The sequence below is a fragment of the Apium graveolens genome, chromosome 7, assembly GCF_009905375.1.
Source record: "Apium graveolens cultivar Ventura chromosome 7, ASM990537v1, whole genome shotgun sequence".
In the NCBI taxonomy this organism is placed as follows: domain Eukaryota; kingdom Viridiplantae; phylum Streptophyta; class Magnoliopsida; order Apiales; family Apiaceae; genus Apium; species Apium graveolens.
In genome coordinates this window covers 89,596,336-89,603,747 of record NC_133653.1, presented here as the reverse complement: position 1 = coordinate 89,603,747, position 7,412 = coordinate 89,596,336, and the positions used below count along the sequence as shown (strand labels likewise).

The 7,412-nt window shown below is 37.4% G+C and overlaps 1 non-coding gene across 1 annotated transcript; it reads left to right on the top strand.

The window, feature by feature from the left end:
• The first annotated feature begins 6,904 nt into the window (after positions 1-6,904).
• LOC141676288 (small nucleolar RNA R71) lies at positions 6,905-7,011 on the top strand. Its single transcript, XR_012556886.1, has one exon. It is a non-coding gene; the product is annotated as a small nucleolar RNA R71 (small nucleolar RNA).
• The last annotated feature ends 401 nt before the right edge of the window (positions 7,012-7,412 follow it).

The window sequence follows — 7,412 nt, the reverse complement described above, 5'->3', positions numbered from 1 at the left end:
CCAAACTCTATGCCTCTAAGTTCACAATCCTATTGTGGTAACTTAGTTAAGTTAAAACCCAAAGGTCTAAAAAGTATCATATACTTCAACACGCCGTCCCACGATAGATGGGAGTACTTCGCTCTGGTGAACCCACTCCTTATCGATCTAGGGGTTAACGCGTTGGACATATTGGAAGGCATCTAAATAACTTAATATAAACATTAGGGTTTTGTTAGTATTATAACGATCATGATCCCGTCATAAAGAGATTCCCAATTTTTCCTTTAATAAAATACTTCAAATCAATACTCGTCAATGGTTTGATTTCCAGGTAGTGGAGGAGTCACATCGGTCTCGCTTAAAACCCACGGCCTTACAAGTTCTATGAACCCGTTGTTGACAAAATCGCCCCATGTCGGAAATAAAGAAGATTTGTATTTCATTCCGTATTTCATAAACACGAGAATCTCATAATCGTTTGTAAATTTTAAAATCTTGAGTCGTTATAGATTTTATCTTGTTTAGGCATGGCACGGGTGACGTATCTAATACATTCATGCATGATTAATCTAATTAAAGCATGCATCATTAACTATTCTATACATACATTCATACATCAATATGTAAAGTGTAATAAAGTAAATGTGTTTGGTTATGGCCCCATTGTATGTGATCTTTATCAAGCTCATGATAAAGATCAAGGTCAATCTAATACGGTGATGGAAATAAATACAACTACTTATTACATAAGTCTTCTTCTTTGTTTAGACTTCTTGTATGCCTCGTCTTCTTCTTTGTTTAGACTCCTTGTATGTCTTGTCTTCTTCTTTGAATCACCTCTATTGGATAGCCTTCTTGAGTCTTCAATTACATTACATGATTGAAAGTAAAACTAATATAATGAACTTACAAGAATAACTCGAGTTACATTTGAGATTTATGATTACAAAGATTGACGACATGCAAGTCGTTTTTAAAACCAAAACCAAAACCATTACACTAGGGTCGAAAGGCCATAACCATCCACCATGCTCATACAACACATAAAAGCATGTTAAAACACATAATCTGATCTTAACATATCATATTATCCATGATCTAATCATAAAAATAAATATGACAAAAATTCAGAAAAATCATAATCAAATCAGAAAAATAAGAATCATTGTTCACCGGCAGTAAACGACGTCAAACGCCTTACAAACATGTCGATGATAGCTTTATCTATCAGTTTTGTTTAGACGCTCATTTACCTATCGAATAGGGTATTCATTTGCGTAAATCGGACACCAGACCCAGATTTCAGCAAATCTGCAGCAGCCAATTCAGAATCTGTATCTAATATGATTCTCATAATTAGAACAAACATAAATCATGTACTCCCTCTGTTTCATTTTATCTGTCGCTTGACTTTTCTGCACACATCTCAAGATGCATTGACCGTATAGTAAACATTATCATTTTTTTAATTTTCTTTTTATAAATTAAAATTTAAGTTATATATTTTTATTCAAAAAAAGAAAATTTTAAAAATTATAATTTTAACTATTCAGTCAAAGCACTTAGAAATGAGTGCTAAAAAGTCAAAAGACTATTAAAAAGAAACAGAGGGAGTATATATCAGTATATATACAGATTACAACTCACATGAATATCATATATTCAAAACCATACATAAACAAGCATATTATATCCACATCAAATCATGGCAAATCACGTACATGCTCATATATCGAAAACGATTAAACATATAAATGAATTAAAAACTTTTCACAAGTAGCTCTGATGGAATTGAAGGGTTTTTAGCACATAAACGCAATGAAAAACGTAAATTTAAATCTTAAAAATCGAAACCCTCCGAAAGATCCATGCGAAAAACAATATTTAATTCGTAGTTCAGTATGTTTACCTTAGGAAGCTTTACGTTAATGGAAAGATGGAGGTCTTGAATGATCACCACGCACGTTGCTGGAACGATCTACGCCTTGAAGGTATCCACACGAATGATCGCCCGGAGGATGGGTGTGTACTATCACATTCTTGAGGCCGCCTTCTTGCTCTCTCTATCTCTCTTCAAGCTGCTAGGGTTTATATTTTATCAAATAAAATGTGTATCCCTAATTCTATTAGAAAAAGATATTATATAGGCAAGAGCTAATGGGCCTCCAACCCCAAACTGAATTTTAGAGTTATTATTATTAAATTCAAAATTCTAATTATTGTATTATTAAGTCTCACTTAATCATCCAATAACTTAATTTCAGATTTAATATTAAATTTGAATTTCCTATTTATTTAATTAATTAAGTCACATTTAATTAATAACAAATAATTCGAATTACTTACATTTAATTTAAATCTGAATTTAAATTAAATAATCCTTCAATCATTCTTTGTGCAACCCTTTAGGTTATTATTACGTTGGCAACAATTTTAAATCTAATTTAAAATCAAAAACAGTGAGCGGCATCTAGTAATACATCATTATTACCCAAGTAATAATAATTAAATCGGTGATCAATTAAACCTTTCGTGAATAATGTACAATGTAATATGATCCATTTAGCCTTATATTATGGATCAAACTTGAGGCATGCATTGTGTCATCCTCTGTTAACGTTCAATCCTTCTTTCCTTGATCAATGAGTAAACTATTAAACAAATCAGTATTTGAGCACGGCCATCCATTTTATAGTCTTACTCAATCAAGAGGCCAATAATAACACTCCTTTAATAAAGGAGGGCTAAATCCCATCTAGATCATTCATATTTCTCATACAATTCATAATATACCCAATGTCTACTTTTATTATTACCCGGTCAAGGATAACTTTCAATAGTATCAAAGTATATTAATTCTTGTATAAAAATATAATGATTTCAGGTCAAAGGACCAATATATCATTATCACTGTGAGATTAACTTATGACACTATAAACATGTAGTATCTCACAACGGGTCAATCCAGCACCATGTATTTAATACATGTGCCTGTGTTTTGACTTTAGTATCACCATACCTATGATCAATAAGATGTGATTATCGACCAACAAACACACTAGTCTCAATGTATTTATTACTTGACTAGGGACCTTTAGGAATATCAATACTATTCTCATAATCTCATTTCTAAGTCACGTACTTAGAGATATAGATTTACATATCATATTCCAAGGACATTTATTAATCTAACATCTTATCGCAGAAAATAAAGGTATATTAAATTACTAAAGAATAATCCATATAATCATAATTAATAATCCAAATGTTTCATAATATAAACATAATAGTGTTGTCTCTAGGGCACAAACACTAACACAACCTTTGTCCATTCACCTTGAACGCTTGGCCTGGATCATTTTCAAAAATCTCCACCGCTCCATGTGGAAACACAGTTTTGATAATAAATGGCCTGACCACCTCGACTTCAATTTTCCAGGAAAAAGACGGAGACGAGAGTTGAACAAAAGAACTTGTTGCCCTGGCACAAATGATTTGAGCACTAGACCCCTATCGTGCCACCTCTTGACTTTCTCCTTTTATATTTTATTGTTCTCATACGCTTGAAGCCGAAACTCGTCGAGTTCATTCAATTGAAGTATCCTCTTCTTACCAGCTGCATCCATATCAAGGTTCAATTTCTTTAAAGTCCAATACGCTTTATGCTCGAAATCCATAGGCAAATGACTTCCCTTACCATAAACCAAGTGAAATGTCGACATGCCAAGTGGAGTCTTGTATGTTGTTCTATACACCCAAACAGCTTCATCCAGCTTCAAAGAGCAATCCTTCCTTGATGGACACACAATTTTCTCTAGAATACGCTTGATCTCTCTGTTATATACCTCAGTTTGACCATTAGTCTGAGGATGGTAGGTTGTAGCAATGCGATGATTCACATTATCTTTGCATCATAGCAGTGAACTTGCGATTGCAGAAATGCGATCCCTCATCACTGATTATGACTCTTGGAGTCCCAAACCTTGTGAATATATGCTTATGAAGAAAATTCAGCACTACCTTCGCATCATTTGTCGGCAAAGCCTTGACTTCAACCCATTTCGAAATACTGATTGTTGCAAAATGAGACAAATGGCCCCATGAAGTCAATTCCCCAAACATCGAAGACTTCAACATCGAGAAGCACATTAAGAGGCATCTCATCCCTCTTGGACATATTACCCACACGCTGGAAGCCATCACACTTCAAAACAAACTGATGCGCATCATTAAACAATGTAGGCCAGAAAAATCCCGCTTGAAGGATACGAGCTGCTGTCTTTTCTCCATCATAATGGCCTCCATACGCACTCGAATGGCAATCTCGCAAGATCCCCCCCATTTCACTGTACGGAATACATCTCCTGATGATTTTATCAGCTCCTTGCCTAAACGAAAATGGCTCATCCCACATGTACCACTTCACCTCATGAAGAAACTTCTTCCTTTGAGAAAAAGACAAGTCTGGAGGCATGATATTACTCACAAGGTAGTTCACAATGTCTGTGAACTATGGTTCTTCCTATTGTACCCCAAACAACTGCTCATCGGGAAAAGACTCATTTATCAATGTCTTATCCTGTGAAGTTACACTTGGATCTTCTAAACGAGAGAGATGATCAGCGACTTGATTCTCAGTACCCTTTATGTCCTTGATCTCCAAATCAAATTCTTGAAGTAAAAGAACCCATCAAATAAGTCTAGGCTTCGAGTCCTTCTTCGAGACGAGATAGCGAATCGCAGCGTGATCAGTGAAAACTGTCACCTTCGTCCCAAGCAAATAAGATCGAAACTTCTCAAAACCATAGAAAATAGCCAATAGTTCTTTTTCAGTAGTAGTATAGTTCAGTTGAGCACCATTGAGGGTCTTATAGAATAGTAGACCACATGAAATATGTTGTTCTTTCTCTGCCCAAGATCTACTTTAACTGCCCTGTCGTACCATAAAATAACATTTTTCCCAGTTGAGAACCAGATTTGTCTCAATACACCTTTTAAGAACGGCGCTAAGATTTTGCAAGCATTCGTCAAAAGAATCACCAAACACAGAGAAATCGTCCATGAACACCTCCACATTCTGACCAATCATATCAGAGAAGATAGCCATCATGCATCTATGAAATGTGGCAGGTGCTCCACACAACCCAAAAGAAACTCTTCTGAAGGAAAAAGTACCAAACGGACAAGTGAAGGTAGTCTTTTCCTGATCTTCCGGAGCAATGCAAATCTGATTATAACCCGAATAGCCATCTAGAAGACAGTAGTACTCATGCCCAGCCAATCTATCAAGCATCTGATCAATAAACGGAAGAGGGAAGTGATCCTTCCTCATGGCCTTGTTCAGCTTCCTGTTTTCCATGCAAACTCTCCACCCCATGACTATTTCAGTAGGAATGAGCTCATTCTTCTCATTAGCGATAACTGTAATGCCTCCTTTCTTCGACACACACTGCACTAGACTCACCCAAGAACTGTCAGAAATGGGATAGATGATCCCTGCATCTAGCTATTTGAGGATTTATTTCTTTACAACTTCTTTCATGATTGGATTAAGTCTTCTCTATTGCTCAACAGTAGGCTTGCTTCCTTCCTCTAGCAGAATTTTATGCATACAATAAGAGGGGTTGATTCCCTTAATATCTGCTATAGTCCATCCAATTGTCGATTTGAACTCTCTCAGTATTCTTAAGAGCTTTTCCTCATCACTACCTGAAAGGTCAGATGCAATAATAACAGGCAAAGTAGATGCATCACCTAAAAAAGCATACCTTAACTGTTCAGGAAATGGTTTCAGCTCAAGTGTAGGAGCCTCCTCAATAGATGGCTTGAGGCGCTTTGGAGATTTGTTCAACTCCTCCATTCCAAGAGATTCAAAAGGCATATCCAACCTTCGCTTCCATGGAGAAGCATTCAAATACTGCAACTGTTCATCATCTTCATCATCTTCACTATCTGAATTCCCCAACAAGGCCTTCTCTAAGGCTTTAGACCTTAGCATTTGATCAAGTTCTGAAGTAACCACAGAATCGACCAACTCCACTTTTAAGCACTCCTCGTTTTCAGTTGGGAATTTCTTGGTTCCACTTCTACTTCCTTCCGTACTTCTTCCTCAGCCACAGCTTCATCTTCCGAAACTTGAGATTTTTCGGGATTTGCAGCCTTCCCAGACCTCAATGTACTTACCTTCACCTGCTCCTTAGCTTCCCGCTTTCCTGGCACTTCTGTGTCACTAGATAGTGAGCCAGGTTGACAATTTAGCAAGGCATTGGCAATCTGTCCAATTTGATTCTCCAAGGTCTTGATAGACACCGCCTGGCTCTTGCACATGAGCCTCAACTCCTCCAATTCAGATTTTTTATTAGATTGTTGCAGCTGGAGTTGTTGTCTTGGTGCATATTGCGGTTGCTGAAAACCAGGAGGGTTGTATTGCTTTATTGCATACTGCTGATAAGGCTGCTGAACCGCATTCTGAATATTGCTCCAGCTGAAGTTAGGATGATTGCGGTTGTTGGGATGATAGGTGGCTGGGACAGGCTGCTGCGACCTCTGAAAGTTGCTCACGAACTGAGCTGATTCACTAGAAATAGCACACTGATCAGTCTCGTGCACACCATCAAAAAGCTCACAAACACTAGTGATCTGAGTAACTCTTTAATTAGCCAAAGAATCCACCTTCATCGTCAAAGCCTTAACCTGAGCAGCTATAGCAGTAGCTGCATCCACTTTCAGATTTCCTGCTACCTTGCCCTGAGGTAGTCTCTGAGTTGGGTTCTGGTATTCATTGGCAGCCATCAGCTCAATCAATTTATAAGCTTCATCATAGCTTTTAGCCCATAAGGCTCCTCCTGATGCTCCATCAAGCATAAGTCTATAAGTAGCACCCAATCCATTATAAAAGCAGTTAATGGTCATTCAGTCAGGCATCCCATGGTGAGGACACTTTATAAGCATCTCCTCGTAGCGATCCCAAGCCTCACATAAAGATTCGCCAGATTGCTGAGCAAATTGAGTAAGTGCGTTTCTGATTGCAGCAGTCTTCGCCATAGGAAAGAATTTAGTTAGGAACTTTTGAGCAAGATCCTCTCATTTGGTGATAGACCCTGGTGGTAGAGAATGTAACCAGCACTTAGCTTTATCCCGCAGAGAGAATGGAAAAAAACCTCAACTTAATAGCATCTTCAGAAACTCCATTGAACTTGAAAGTGTCGCAGATCTCGATGAAATCTCTGATGTGCATGTTGGGGTCTTCTATCGGAGAACCCCCAAACTGAACTGAGTTTTGTATCATCTGAATCATGCTTGACTAGATCTCAAAAGTTTTAGCCGAGATGGCTAGTCGGACAATGCTAGATTGAATATCATTAATCTTCGGTTGAGAGTAATCCATCAAAGCCTTCGTATTCGCTTCTGGTTCTCCCATTGCAATAAGA